The sequence below is a fragment of the Dermacentor variabilis genome, chromosome 6, assembly GCF_050947875.1.
Source record: "Dermacentor variabilis isolate Ectoservices chromosome 6, ASM5094787v1, whole genome shotgun sequence".
In the NCBI taxonomy this organism is placed as follows: Eukaryota; Metazoa; Arthropoda; class Arachnida; order Ixodida; family Ixodidae; genus Dermacentor; species Dermacentor variabilis.
This window is the reverse complement of record NC_134573.1, coordinates 108,167,684-108,183,754: the sequence shown is the minus strand read 5'-3', so window position 1 is coordinate 108,183,754 and position 16,071 is coordinate 108,167,684.

The following is a 16,071-nucleotide window of genomic DNA, read 5'->3' as shown; positions in this document are numbered from 1 at the left end:
ATAAGTGAATCGAATTTGCACATACTTTCTTCTTTCCTCATTGATACGGCGTCCTATACATACATATATATATATATATATATATATATATATATATATATATATATATATATATATATATATATATATATATGATGCGGCCCTCCGTATATTGCAAAGCTTTCCTTTTAAATACATATATTACCTGCACACAGTTCCAAACATTTATTAAAAATAAATTATATATATATATATATATATATATATATATATATATATATATATATATATATATATATATATATATATATATATATAATTTATTTATTTAGAAAACAAAGCAAATAAATATATGCAACGTCATTCTATATATTGGGCAATTTTCTGCTGAACTCCGTGCCATTGGGGTAAGTAGGAAATATTTTCATAAGTATTCAATTTATATGGCAAGCCTCAACGGAAGGATATTAAGAGGGCATGTGCAAATCAGTGTTTGGCATCAGTTATTGCTTTGATATAACAAAGAACGCAGGACAAGGGACCTTTTGAACGCCACGTCTTTCTTTAGCATAGCGTCAGTGCCCCTGAAAAAAAAAACGACTGATTATGGCAAAGAATTGAAGTTTCTTTACGCTTCGTATACCTTGGGATAGAAATACATGCTTCCGGAGTATCGCAGTGAAGCTTAGCGTCAAGGGCATGCTTTTACTCTGCTACGCGAACAACCAAAGCCTGTAGGAGCGATGATGAGTGACATCAGTGACTAGCTTGAAGAGTTAAGTAACCACGGGCTATGCGCTACTACAACACCCTTTGCATATTTGTTTTGGGAATGCTGATTGGCATCAAACGGCTTCACTTAAGTGAAAGCAAGAGCTACTTCAGGCACTATGATATAGCACACTTATCACTTTGTGTCTGATGAATTCTGTGCGCTAATTTCTCCGAATTAAGGCCACAGCTGCTGACTACCACGATGTCTGTGACGTCACTCAACGATGTCATCGCCAATGCTGCTTGCGTGTTAAGCCTTCATGCGTAGATTTTATTCGGTGCTAAATCAGTTCCCTCCACCGCAAGGACCACACAATGTTTCGAAAAAAGCACTATGCTAGTCATATGAAGATCCCATGCTTACCTGAACGTATAATGGTTTCCAGCAAGGACGGACGCGGGCACAAGAAGTAGAAACAGACAGGACAGGCCCATGCTTATCTGTACGACTGCGTTGAACAGGCCGTGCCTGTGTGGAGCTCAAGCATGGGAATCCACAAAATCTGTGCCAATGGTAACATCTGGATTCAATTTTACTGATCGCATGGGTTAAATCTGGATTTAAAGTTCGCAGTGAGCCACGCTGTTTGCTTTCCCTTGCTCAGTCGCCAGAAGACGTGCGCGCTGAGGTCACTAATGCAGAATGTTATGCGGCGTATTTTTGATCGCGGTTTAAGACTTCACTTGCGTGCTACATGCACGTGGCATGCACTGTGTGCTAGCCGTTTGCTAATGGGAAGAAATTAATTATTGCGAGTAACTAGTGTGCACGTGCCATAGCTCACACACCCCGTCCGCGTTTAACGCCGTCATCTCCTTTGTCTTGCTGCCACGTTATTTTTCTGTGATTGATTTTGTACCACTCTCTGTTTTGGCGGTAATATTTCAGCTAAAGACACTTCCAGAGTAGGACATGGTATGAAGCTAAAACCAGAAACGATAAGCCTTGAAAGAAAGCCACTGTGCGAGAGTCTTTGCAGCGCGGATACTGTGTTGTGATGAAAGCGTTCATCGCGCGTAACAAACTAATCGCGTAGAGCATGAGTTCGTTAGTGTTCATGATGGTGTGGTTGGCCAGAAGCCCTTCCGAGGAAAACGTTGAGAGACAACGAGGTGCTACGCCATGTGCCATTCACTCTCGATATTGTCATATAGTGAATTGAGCTGGCTGATCTTCAACAGCTGTCCGAATCCCTGCGAGTGAACGCTCGGATTTGGCAAATCCGAATGCTGTCGGGAAACAAATTGCTCCGCGCCCGATCGAAGCAAACACTGCCGCGCGCAACGGCTTCCGGAAACGGGGTCTCACTTCCGTTCGGTCCGTTCAAATCAGCTTAGGGCGTGAATTGTCTCTTGTGTGTTAGACATTTGTGTCAGCGGAATATCGGTACGGCAGGGCGATGTTTGCAACTACCACCCGCATTTGCCCCTAAAGCCATTATGTGCCACCAAAACAAAACCCATCTTGCACCGTTGAAAAACAGCGCGAAGTAGGCACGGACAAGGGAGGAACGCGGGTCAAGCGCCGACCGCCAACTTGTCCTGTCTTGCTCTATTGTCCGTGTTTATATCGCGCTGTTTTTCACCGATGGATTCCAACCAACTCTGCTGGCATTCACACTCTTTTAGGTCATACTGCACCTTTCGTCACTCTTAGCTGGCGGGTGTGACGAGCTGTAGGCCCTTGCAGTTGCGGTTAAATCCCTGTCCCGATGAGGGGAACAAGACGGGGTGTTTTGCCGCGGAGCGAGTTGATACGGAAAAAGCTGTGGAACCCGGTAACTGGCTTCGTGGGATGCTGTTCTGAATGTCGACAAATTTATCCATATAGTCAATTTCTTCAATGGCGACTCTTTGAACCAATCAGATAGGCCGTAACAGCCGTCTCGGCCAATCAAAGCTGAGAAGTTTGTAAATTTGAGAATGTTGCGGATTTTGGTGATGTTCAGAGCAAAATCCCTGATCTACCAGTTAAAACGGGCTCATCGAATCGGGCCAAAGAATCTTGCTCAGGACCTGCCCGTGGTATTCATCATCCGATCTTAAGGAGTTTTGCGAGTATCACTTCCGTGTTTCCTGTCTATATTTTGTCCATCGCAACGTGTTTGTTCCACACTTTCTTCGATGTAATAATAAAGCACAGCGCGAAATCACCTCTTCTGCTCACGAGTAGTACTACTCCGGATACGGTTGTGCACTGTGCCTTGAAGCACGCGTCTTACGTGGAACAGTTGTTTCAGAGGAATGTACATGTATCTCAAGAACATGGATAGTTACTCAACGTCCTTTTCACGAAAAATAAAGGCGTTTGCGACGCTGTAATATGTCTCGTGCATTTCTCGTGCCGGAAACAATCCGTGGTTCCGCCGCTATATTATTGGGAAGACGTCGAGATAGTAAAGCATCCCAGCAGGCCCCCATTCCTTTTCTTTAATTTCCAATAAAAACAAACGATAAACACAAGCGATATATAAAGCGGACGCTACTGGAACATGCAGCTATACATATATTACCTGTCAGGTAATACACATACTACCTGACACCTGGACGCAATGCACAGTGTTTAATTAAACTTTGGTGGAGATGTGCTCCACATTCCTGTGCATGGGATGAGGTACTATGTGCAAGTTGCGAACGTAATTTAGTTCCAACATAACTGCACAGCAAAAAATAAAAAATAAAAGCGCGATGGTGAGTGGCTGATGAGCATCTTAAGTTTGGTGGCACCGAACGCAGTCAGTCAGACGCAGTACAGTGAGTAGTCCGCGGAGCGGTTGTGCTTGGGCGCCCTAGTTCAATTCTCACGATCGGTTTGGTGTCCAATCCGGTGTTCACTAGGAAAGCTTCCGTGATGACGTGGGTCGAGCCTATGGACGGTTGTCGACGCCTATGCGCCTGATGGCCAGCCGGGCCCAAGAACTGGCTTCTTTCGAGAACGGGCAAAATGTGCTTCCTTTCGAATTGTAATCCTGGATACTAGACCTAAGAGCCTTTCCTCTGAGTCCACCTTTAGAACGCGGTTGAACGCTTTTCGGCTCTGAAAAAAAAAGAAGGTAAGCTTGCAATGAGCTGTGCTCCCATAATTAGTTTGTATACCGCAGTAGGCCGCGTCCTCCTTGCCGTTTCGCCCATTCATGCTGTCCCAGTGAGACAGATAACGTACTGAGGCCATCCGGTGTCGACGGCAGCTGGAATAATTCTGTCACTTTCCGAAGCTAAAAATGTGCACGTACAAGCGGCGGCACCGCACGATCCCGCAGCACGTGCAGTAGGGTCACCGCTACCACGGCTTCATGGGACCCCCTGTCGAGGCGCCACCTGTCGCCGTTTGAAGAATCGCAAGAGAAGGGGCAAACACTATATGGTCGCATCATCAAGTGGAGTGTGAGCACCTTAATTATTTGTCTTTCGTTGTTGTTTAAAGGAAGCTGGACTTTCAGTTGACGCCATCAGAGTTTTCGAGGGGGGGGGGGGGCTCGTACATGCCTGACTAAGCAGAGAAAATTACAAATTACCGCCGCGCTCTACCTAAGACGAGCGTTGACAGTGCCTGCGAGTGTATGCCAGGGTCGCAATGGAATATAACAAATATGTACCTGTTGTTTTCCTTTTCGCTCTTAAGCCACAGTCAAAGCTGCGCTGCGCCTTGAAAGATAATTAAATCAGCTGTGGAAAGTAGGGAAATTAACCAAAGGACAAGTATGCAGTTTGCTACTTTACACGGGAAAATGTTTAGGCTTGGACAAAATAATGCAGATGAAAGCGAGCTTTAGTAATTGTGGAGAGTAAGAGGCGCTATTTTCTGAAGAGTGGACTAGGGAAGTGCATTAATGGAAAAGAAAGTGAAAGGTACATGCATGTTCAAGCGACGTGGACTCGTAACTTCCGCGTATAAATTTTCCTAGCGCATTCGCCGCCTTCTGGTGTGGCAATGGTATAGCCTTTTATTCAGCACCGTCTCCTCTGGAAGCGGCCGGTCCTCGAGGCATGCCTAGCGCGATTGCGAAGGACCATCTCTGCGCCGTCGCAATAGCGCTCAGCGAGCATTATCGCCGTGACCGTCATAGACCGTGAATGACAAAATAAAAATACAATCAGTAAAAATAATCTTTACGCAATAACAGCCCGACTGTTCTTCCGCAGTTTTTGTTCTTGCTGACCCTCCAGTGTACAGCCGTCGAGCCTTCACTATTACTACTGCGCAGCACCGCTTTCAAAGAGAATGTGCCATTTCAGTGCTGCATTTTCTGAAGACGTTTAGTTTTTCGCATGAACTGGTGTCGTCTGCAATGATTAGTTCGAGCAAACGCGTCTTCCGAGTTCCTTGGTCTGGAGCATCTATTACCTACCTTAGACTGAGTTAACCATCTCTAGCTTGGCGGTGCAGCAAAACGCAACCAAAGGTAAGTGCTATCGCAATCAATCATTGCGCAGTAATTGGTCAATGTATCCGTGCGACAGTTTGAGGCGTACCATCCCGTTACTGAGTAGTCAAGGCCGCACTTGGTGCTGCGTTTGATCGCCAAGTACAAAGGTAGAGATTTCTGCGCGGTAACATGTGGGTCACTTTCATCGAAGGTCTTTTCTGCAGAAGTTATCCCGCAGGCTCCCTGTATGATGGCTTTTAGTGGAATCGTGCAGCTCACGCTCACGACGGGTAGAAATAATTTAAGGTGGGAAAATATAGTATAATGGCAGGTCGTTATACAGTAGAAAACAGCGCCTCAGCGACATGAACCAATGAACACAGAACTCGACCCACTGGGGAGTTGCCTCGTTCTCGTCCCTTTCTCTCTCTCACTTTGCGGTTTTGAAGCTCCAACGTTTCGCCAATAAGCCCTATATAGCAACGTAAGTCTTGCAAGGTTGTGCAAGAGGTGGGAAGCGTAACTCAGGAGCACGCACTCGGGCCCAGGCTCGACACAACATTGCTCGAGAGTCGTCAGCTTATGTCCAGCCACATAGAAGCCTCCATGAGAGCCGGTTTGGTTTCTGCGACAGTCTAGAGAACCTCGTTTCAAGAATGCAGTTTTGAAGGCGTGAGTGGTGGAGCCAGCAGTCGGCAGGCGTGTCCCAAATCAAGGGAATGTCCGTTTTTGGATGGTATCACTGAAGCTTTCATATTCCTGCCAGCCTATTGAACCTGAAACGAAGAGGCTATTAATGAGATCAAGTTGATCGCTGAAGTATACGTCGACTCGCGCTTGTCCTTGTCGCCCTTTTGTGCCCCGTGTCTACTATTGCGCTATAGTCACTTCGTATATTACGCTCGCGATCTTGCCCCCTTAGCATGTTATCTGCGCCGCACACGCCCCAGTGAGTTAAGACGCGTCCGCTGCATTAGATTCTTCATGCGTCTGATCAATATCGCTTCTTCATGAAATGCCTTCCAGGGACCCGAGCGACACAAAGCGCAATCATTGCCTTGCACACGGTTCCGTCAGCATTCCCGCGGTATGCGTATACGTCAGTTCATCTTGAGTGCGCGATGAATAATCTCTCCAAACGGGCCTAAACAGACAGCATCTTAACCGACTGATTTGACGATGTGCACTTTGCTCCCTCCTCGTGACAATAGCTTCGGACAATTTGTAGAAACGCCGCATTAGCGCTGTCTACAATGCCACGTCATGGTGCGTACGTGCCTACGTAGCGTCGTGCCATTGACGCTCCAATAGTCACTGCGCAGTAGGCGGGCTCATCTAGGAGAGCTTAATTTTGGCATATTTCCGTAACCATAATTATTTGTCCGTTGTGCACACAAAACGGAAGAAAACTACGTCTGCAACGTGTTTTATACGGGATCAGTTATATTTTTTCTGTCTTCTTAATTCGTTATATAAATCAATTTCTCAATACAGCAGAACATTATGTGGAAAATAAATGCTCAGTTATTGTAGTTGCACGAAAACATTTAAGTAGGGATCCACATTGTGAACATGAAAGAGTTGTTTCCACTGTCAGGTCAGACTTGCTTCCCTTCTGTGCTTGAATGTCTCTTCTGGCTGTCGCATTCCAAAATAACGCCTCAGTAAGCCTTTTTTATTCTGATGCAGTCCTTACAAACAGCAACGAAAGCTTCTCCTACACCGATTTCCTGAGCGCGTGCGATATGTTTTTTTTTTCAGTTTGGAATGGTCTAGAGCCTGCGTTGAAAGAAAAAAGATTGAGTAAGTGCCTTCCGCCTGTAGCTATCGCGGCGGCGATTGTTTCGCCATCTCCCCAATCGATCGAACTCGGGTAATGGAAAGCTCTTTTACACTGAGGATGCGTGATTACGCTCGTGAACAATTTCTTTCGGAATATGTATCATAAAAAATTAACTATAAGCTGTTTCGAAAGTGTTATGGATACTAAATATTTAACATACGAACGCCCCGAGTATCTTCCCGTTCTTAAACACGAATTTTGCATTAGGTTATAATAAAGCACTTTTCACTGGCAGCAAAGACTTTCCGACAGATTAACTCTTTGATGGCGCTGTGTACAGAAAGTTGTACGCCAAGATATTGCATGAACAGCAAAAGCATTGATGGAGGTTATGTTATATAGAATGGGCCGCATAAGCCCATAAACACTTCTCATTGAATATGAGCTGCAAGTCTGAATAATATGAGCGAATCGCTTTAGTAAAGCAACTGAAACATTAACCGGCTGGGTGTTTCTATTCGGTGTCAGCATGTCGTTCTATGTAGGGGGTTATTTCATTGTTTTTCACAATGGTTTGTACCAGGCATAATTTTCAAATGGATAGTGCTTTTCAAGCCAACTAGACATGAAATATTTATGCCGTCATATCTGATTTTCTAGTAGTGAATTTTTCCGCGGAAACTACATTCCGTAAATTTGACAAAACCCTTTAAAGAAAGCAAAATTCTTAATCGGGTGCTACAGCTATACACTCTCGATGATTCTGAATAACGCAAGAAATGCGATGAAAGTAAGTCATCAAAAAGCCTGATTCTTCGGTGGCTAAATGGCTTAAGCTGTCACTAGTGCGTATAAGCTATGGAAGCACTAAAAAATAAAACAGAGCATCAGGTGGATGGTAGTCTTTAAATCAACTAACCTTGTTGCAATGGCTGATCATCTTGGCACGCCGGCCTACTGTCTCTACTCCCCTACTTGATTTATCAACTCGAAATGATAACGCCTGTGGGCGTTGCCAGTGATAATGGTGAAGCCACTGAAAAAAACCACCTTACACTTTATTTTCGCTTCCTATATGAGCAACAAGATCTACTTTCGGAAGAGGTTTGCATGGGTAACCTTCAGTGACCCTTCGGGTACCTAACTTCTCACTCACTTAAAGTGATACCAGAGTCGTAAATTCGTGTTTGGCTTTTGTTTTTGTCATTTATATTTTATTTTCCGAACTACACTTAGTAATCTGATTTTATATGTAAAATTTTCAAGGCGTCTCTCTACACAGTAGTCTGCAAAAATTAATTCCAGTGACGCAGGGACCTCACTTTTCTATTTATGCTGCACTGATGAGGGTAACAACCGGATGTTTTGCCTAGCTAGTGAGCTCTGTAAGTGTAAACCAGGCTACCATTAGGCTTTTGTGAGTCAGCACCAGATGATGCTCCAATTTTGATCAGTCAATCTCATGCACTCTTTTGGAGAACGCCGCATCTATAGCACTACTTCGGTTCAGTAAAGTCTACAAAGCTTCGTGGGAGTTCTACGGTAGAGGGGCGTCTTCTAATCATCTAATGTAATCTGATCATCACAGTGGAATAAAGAAAAAAGAAACTTGCCAGAACGAGAATGCTCGGACCCACACGCCATCAACGCAGCAGGGGAATTATGAAGCTTCATACTGCTTATGTGGATACTAGTTCTGGATTTTGACCAAATTTCCTGCAAATTGACAGCCTCCAATAGCAAAAAAGTATGTTTCAAACTTCGATTTTTTTTCTATTTTAGGCTCTATTCAATGCTTGTACACCAAAATTCTTGTTATTAAATAATGCCATCCTCAACCAAATTCTGCGTGCGTATGTACAATCGTGTGCGTAATGGAAGTCTATCGACAACTCAGTGACCTAAGTTAGTGAAAAAGGATTATATATGGAAGTGCGTGAAATTTCCAAAGAATGCATTTATATTCCGCCAGAACCTGTTTCGGGCTGAATGTCGACATTATCTCGACTATCATTGAAGCAATCTAGCGACACAACGTATAGTGAATGCCAAAACGTCTGTGCATCCGGATTCCTCTGTCGCGTTTCGATTGTGACGGTCGATGATGATTTATTGGCGTCCACTTCAAAACGGGAGGGGGAGGGGTGCCAAATAGTCACCTATCGTGATTGAGATTTGTATGTACTTCTTTAATAATTTTTCTGTTCAAAACATCTCCAATTTCATTGTACCGCTACCTGTGCCTGTAACGGATTGGGTGATATCAATCTTTTCGTTGTTTGTTTTTCACCAATATTCTAAATGCTTGTTGCTTATCTCAACAGCTTACCGGTTGATGATTACGGCCTCCTTAAATCCAAGCGCTTCTGGAAGGTGTACGCGTCCTACTGGGTAGGACCCCAAGGATGTGCTAAATACTCTCCAGATTCTTGCTGCAGCATAAACATGCCTCCTCTTAATGCAAATTTGCTCGGTATTTTTGTCCTTCGGCAACACGCTGGAGCCTCATATAGCAAGGCACCTCCCTTCTTGTTGTACAGATTTTGCATCTAATTTCTTTCTTCTCAATCTCGTAAATCTCCGCGGTCCTTTTTGTTTTCATTCTTTTCATGCAATTGACTCTCTGTTTCTCTCTCTTTCTGATGACTACTGATTATCTATTTAGACTCTCAGTCACCCTGTGTTCGGTTGCCAACATTCTTAACAACGTTCTTCCTCCATTCTGTATCCACGCTTTTCAAATACAGATACTTGTGCCTTTTAGCCGCCCATTTATTTCGATGCATGTTCGTGGGTCTTTCTTCAAACACAATATTGCTAGGCACTTCTCTGGGTTCAATTGAGACCCAGTCCATTCAGCCTGCACGACCTCATTTGTCATTCTTCTCTGAGCTCGCGAAGCCAACTGGCATACCGATCTTTGGTTAACTTTGAAACACGACAAGATATCCAATTTTATGCACGTAATGGCATTTCTGAATGTTAGCGCTGCTGCCATGACTCCTTTCCAGATTTCACGCGCCCCTTCACATTTATTGTCAGCCCAGAGTGCCTTACGTTTCATTATTGCTGCATTCCGCTTCCCTTTTATTTTCAGCTTATCTTGATGGGTGCTTGAGTAAGTCTTTCCTTAGTTTACGTATACGCCAAGGCATTTATATTCCTGGGCTATGACTATGACTTGTTGTTCATTTGACACCCCGTTGCAGCAGATATTTGCAAGTTTCTGCCAATGTCTTGCATTGTCCGCTAGTAGCTCGTACCCATACATCAGTCGGGGGCCTTCTGTTGCACCGTTCAGCCATTACACATGTATCATAAATGAAAGCATATGTCTTTGTCTTTCAATCGTCTTTTTATGCCCTTTACCTAAAGCGTTAACATAAATGGAGACTGATGACAACTTTGCTTAAGTCCTTCGAGGATTTCCATCACTTCATCAAATTTCCAGCCTGCCCATACAATCATTTCTCGGTTGTCTCTATGTATCTCCTTCAGCGTCTCCACAATACCGTCATCTATGCCTTCATGCTTGAGAAAATGCCATAACAATTCCCTGTCTACGTTGTCCTTGGCTAAATTAATATCTAGAAATGTTGGCCACAAAGGCCTATTCTGAGCTGCTGAAACCTCTATGCAGTGAGTTGGTGCAACCATATCACTGGACCCAACCAGATCGACGACACAAGCGATTACACAAATGGGACCAAGAATTGAAATTTCGTTTGCTCACAAGTTCAAAAGAAGCCACACGAGCATGGTGCACTAGATTCGCCTTGGTGTCTCATTCACCAACCGTTATAGACATACGATAGGTGCCAGTGATACTAGCCCAAACTCTGAATACTGTGAGGTGCCAGAAACACTTGAACATACATTTTGCGTGTGTCCCGCGTACGCGCAAGAACGACAGCAGCTTGTCTCTTCTATTGCAGCAATCCATAAGAGACCGCTATCAGACGAGTTTATTTTAGGTCCTTTGCCTAATGCAAACAGCGCAGCCCTGGTAACAAGTGCCGCTATAGCTTTTCTCCAAGCCGCTGGGCTGGACACACGGTTTTAGAGATGCCACAACTCTGTCAATTTGTATATACGCATCTCTTCCTTATAACATCACCATTCATCAGCCCTGTCCCTCCCCGTCCCTTTTCCCCAGTGTAGAGTAGCAGGCCCGAGCAAGTTATAGCTCAGGCCGACCTCTCTGCCTTTCTGTAAATATATTTCTCTCTCTCTATCTCCCTATCCTCTAAGCGTCTGGTTCGTCTGAACCCATTCTATAGTTCTCCCAGTATACATCATCTTTCTCCATTCATTTCGACTGTTGTAATTTTAAGGGCTGCATTGCTATTTTGTTTCTCACCGGTTACTCTGGCTTACTTGTACGAACTCGTCTAATCCTTAGCATCTTTGCCTTTGTAGATATGATTCATCGTGCTTTCATGCCATCCAACCGGACTTTTCTTCGTTTTAATCCCTTGCTTAATGACATTAGTCAACCGTGCTTGATCTTTGGACCAAGGTTTTCGATTCGCTTTATTGGGATTTGGTCGACTACTGCGTCATGTTGTTAGGGACATTTTCTTCTGCTTCTTTCCAAAAACATATTATACGCTAAATTGCAATCTCTCAGGTTACTTTGTTATATCTGCCTGAGTGTCAACCACGCTTTCTTTTGTAACGAAGACGAGGTCTAGTTGTAGAGCACCCGCTTCGCCTGCGGGAGGTTGTGGACTCGATTCACACCACCGCCGGGCACTCACTGGTTTTCGTAAGAACAAGTGTACCGCGGCGTGGTGTTCGGCTTTCTTAATTAAGATGTGGAACTCTTGCGATAGGCGCTTGCGCCCTGAATTCCTGTCGAAAGCCTCTTGAGCACACAAAAAGAAAAGTGATGTTTGGGCCGCTCCCATGGCGGCCATTGCCCATATAGCGCCGAAAGTTCACCTATTGTCGTGGGGACGCCTTCGGGTTGCGCACAAACGCTCCTTTTCAAGCATTGAGGTCCCAGAGCGACCGAGCACCAGGCCGGGAGCGCGCTTGTACATATTCTACCCGTGGGTAGCCGGCGGCAGCACTTGCCTCCCACAGCCGCAGTGGATGCTCTTCAACATGGCCTTCTGTGGCTGAATAAGAGGCGCGCATAGAGAACTCGCAAATCTCTATTGGGCCCTCTCTCGATATGAGAACCCCCACGATAAATCAAGCACCAGGCCAGAGAACATCTCTAACCATTCAATGAAACCAGATGGTTTCCGCCGACACCAGTATTCGAACTCGGTACCTCCCGCATAGGTGGCGGATGCTCCACCGCTAAGTCACCGCTGCGCTAGAGCTCAATCACCACATTTTACTTTCCTCGGTATTTTTTTCGATCCAAGGAGCACCTCTTCAGCGTGTAATCTCAAGTTTGGGCTTCCCGATGATACTTAGGCGCCTGTTTACGCTTCTCCATAGCTTGCTTTATTTCCTTCTTTGACCATTTACGCTGTTTCCTCTTTCCAATCAAACAATTTTTTGCCATGTTTGTCTTTATCTCCTGCTGCATAGTGTCTACCAGTTCGTTATATTCACAGACTGTTGTTGGAAACGCCTCCACGTTCTTCTCTGCTTTCTTTTTTTGCGATCTCTATTATTTGCTTTTCATCCATTATGAGAAATCCAGATACCATTTGTTCATGACTTGCGTTACTATCTCTCCCAAGTTTCAAGATTAAGCCTTTATTATTATCGCGTGCATCTATCACCTTTTGGTCTAGTCTTTCTTTGACTGTTTCTGAGACTAAAGTGTAATTGATACATGACTGCCTATTTCTGCATTGCCGTGTGGCCTGCCCATGACACTTATTCCCCCTGTTAACTTCCTTAAGGTTCTGTTCATTGTGCATATCCGGTACTAGACAACCGTTGTAACCAGTATAACGGTTTAAATTCGTTTAAATTCATCTTTCGCGCAATAATATTTCCCCCTGATATCACCTGGCCCGATTTCTTGATCTCATTAATATCGCTTCTAATGCTGTTAATCAATTCTTTATATTTATACCTGCTATCACTACCTGTCCAAGGGTAATCTACTCCAAGCCCCGTCTTTTTGCCTTCAAATCTACAAATTCTCCTTGCATACTTATTTTTCCCCTTGCCACTTTATACCTCGCATAATTGGCATGCCTTGGTTTCCGCCTTCGCCTTTAGTTGACCCAATCATTCTGCTGCACCCCTCCTTTACAAAATTAACAATAATTACAGGCAGCTACTCCTAATTATCTAGATGCGTTTCGGTCATAGCGTACACGCTAATAGCTTCGTCATTCAGCTGTGTTTTGATTTCGAGCCATTTTTGCTGCTTGCGACCACCCTCTATGTTTATGTAACAAATTTTGCCGTCTCCGTTTTTATCTTTTGTTCCTCTTTGCTTAACTCCTCGTGCTCTAATTTTGTCTCTTGCTAGGGTGTCGCTACCGCAAATACTCAGTCTTCATTCCTGATTGCCTGGGCCCCCCCAGAAAAGCTACTGCCGATGCTACTAATCCACATCCCGCCGGTGTTGCTACACTACCGCTCAAATTTATCCCGTCACGCACAAAAGCCCCTTCGCAATATTCTCCTTCTACATCTCGGTTCATGTCAAAGACCGTAAAATTATTTGCCTTAGATAACGTCTAAATCTGTCTGTACCACGCGCACTGCCCTTTCAGTTGAATACCTTTCAGTTGTTTTTCAACCTCTGGCACCGTGCACACTAGGATCGGCACTTCCTTTGAAACATTCCGCAGATCGGCATCCTCTCTGGCTATTTGCTTCGTGATCCCTGTCCGTCCTTGCTGTAAGTCAATTACTCCACCCATTATCACCACTAGTAGCCACTCCTTCATTGTGTCTCAAATGTGTTGCTTGGCATTCACTACCACTTTCTTGATCGGTTTCCCCGGAAGCGCACTAATCTAGACTCGCTCGCGTACACGTACCCTTTCTATTGTAACTATACGCATGCTTAAATCCCCATCAACTTAGATAGGTATATTTTCCCCTCCAAATGTACATTTGGCTGCGCAACACAAATTAAAGTTCATTTGTTTAGGTCTCATTATCCATCCATTTACTTTCAAAATGGTGTTATAGTTCTGTAATTAGTCGAATGTAATAATAATTATTATACTTTTTTACTAGCATGTCTGCTGCTGATTCGTTTAGTACTGCCAAACCTAAAACAATACTAAGTTTGTTGTCTTGAATATTTTACGCTATTTGTTGCAACTGTTGTTATTTATCTTTTTACTTATACGCTGTACAGGAGGTCCCATTACAGTCTTTGACTTCGGGACCTCCTCCGGTATAACACAGCCTTGTACTATATCTCGTCTATTAATAATAATAATAATAAACCTCAAACTCAAAGACAACTCGACGCTTTTCCTCTTCCTCTCTGCCGAAAGCTGCGGCTGGGTCGCAGTGCCCTTGTCTCATCCTCCCCTTTCGCTTTGTTGCCTGCCGTGGTCTGAACGTCAGTGGTAGCCACTTCTTGACCATCGCTGACGTGTCCGCCATTGCTTCCTGGCATGGTGGTTTCGGTTTCCCTACCTGCTTTTGCTGCGGAGCCGCACCCGTTCGCCGTGCTCGCATTGAAGCGTTCGCAATTGCTTTGCGGAATGGCGGCCCTCAGCTATATATTTACATTGGCTAGGTTATTTTCTACTAGCTTCATGTGCGTAAGTTTGGTCTTGAGCTCCTTGCCTACTTTACCAACCCACCTAGTTTCCTTCTCCTTCCCAGTGCACCCGCTGTGCCATCCAGTGGCGCCACCACGAAGTGAGCGCGTGGCACGGGTTTCATTCGGCCAAGCTTCGAAGAAATTTAGGAGGATCTTTTTTGTCATTGAAGAGGGGAACATACGCATCGGCAGATGCCCAGTTATGCAAGTTGCCATCGAAGAGCTTCATTCAGAAGCGGGACATAGACAGCGCCACATTCTGTGCCCTATGCACAATAGCTCGATGTTCTACCCTTTGTATCATGAACTACCCATTAGACCATGGGACCCAAGTTGGTAAGAGAACGGTTAGAGACACAAATAAACAGGTACACAGGACAAGTGGACAGGCAGTCAGACCTTGGAAAGTGCGTCCAGTATGCTAAGACTGATGATCCTGCAGATCCCGCTTCACGGGGAATTCGGACATCAATGCCAGTAGCACGGAGGCAACGTATTGAAACACAGTGCTGCAACCACCGAAAGGCATCACGTAGGAGGCACCTATGACGCCGGGCTGCTTTCTGGCGCTTCCCTCTGCCCACGCCGCGCTACCTAGCGCCGCTGCAGCAAAGTATCTGTGTGGCGCCTGTGAGAATAACTGTGCCTGGTTATGTAATGCTCTTCAATGAACCTCTGTAACGCCGAATAGGATCACTGGGTGTAGCCCACCTACTATGTCTGGTGTTGGGCGCAATCGAACCCACGTCACACATATGCAGACAGTCTTAAGAGGAAGCTTTAGCTCGGGCCGAACTCCGACGCGCCCTATTCAAATACATGTAAAACGCAAAAACGCTTTTCTGATATACCATCTGGACTGATCTTAATAAAATTTGCTGCATTTGAGAGAGAAAGCTATATTCTAGTGACTGTTGGAAGCGAAATTTTTATATAGGGCCCGTATTTCGTAACAAGAAGTTTTAAAATTTTGAAAGTTTGAAAAAAGTAGAGCCACAAAGTTTACAAATTAATTGCGCTGCATCAAAACAGATATCGCGGTTCTGTAAACGGCATCTATTAGATCACTGAAAGCGGACAATTTGGATGTGTCAATTTATATCTTACGTGAATTCGTTACGTTGTGTACAAGGGTTCTACAAAAGCTGTGTATTCATATTATTCATTTTTTTTTTCAGATTGACGTGTAACATATACATTTTGTCCGCTTTAGATGTACTATTAAATGCGATTCAGATATATGTGATAGTATTTGTGATTGCTGAGTTACCAGAGTTTTGAAATTGATGGTATCGTTCTCTGGAAGTTCGCGAGTTTGCTAATTTTTAATAAAGAAATAACTGACGACATATTTTAAAAATTCGAAACAAGCAGCCACTATATCTTAAGTTCGTCTTTCAAATGCAACAAACCTCGTCAAATTTGGCGGAGTGGTTGCCGAGAAAAACGAATTCTCTTTT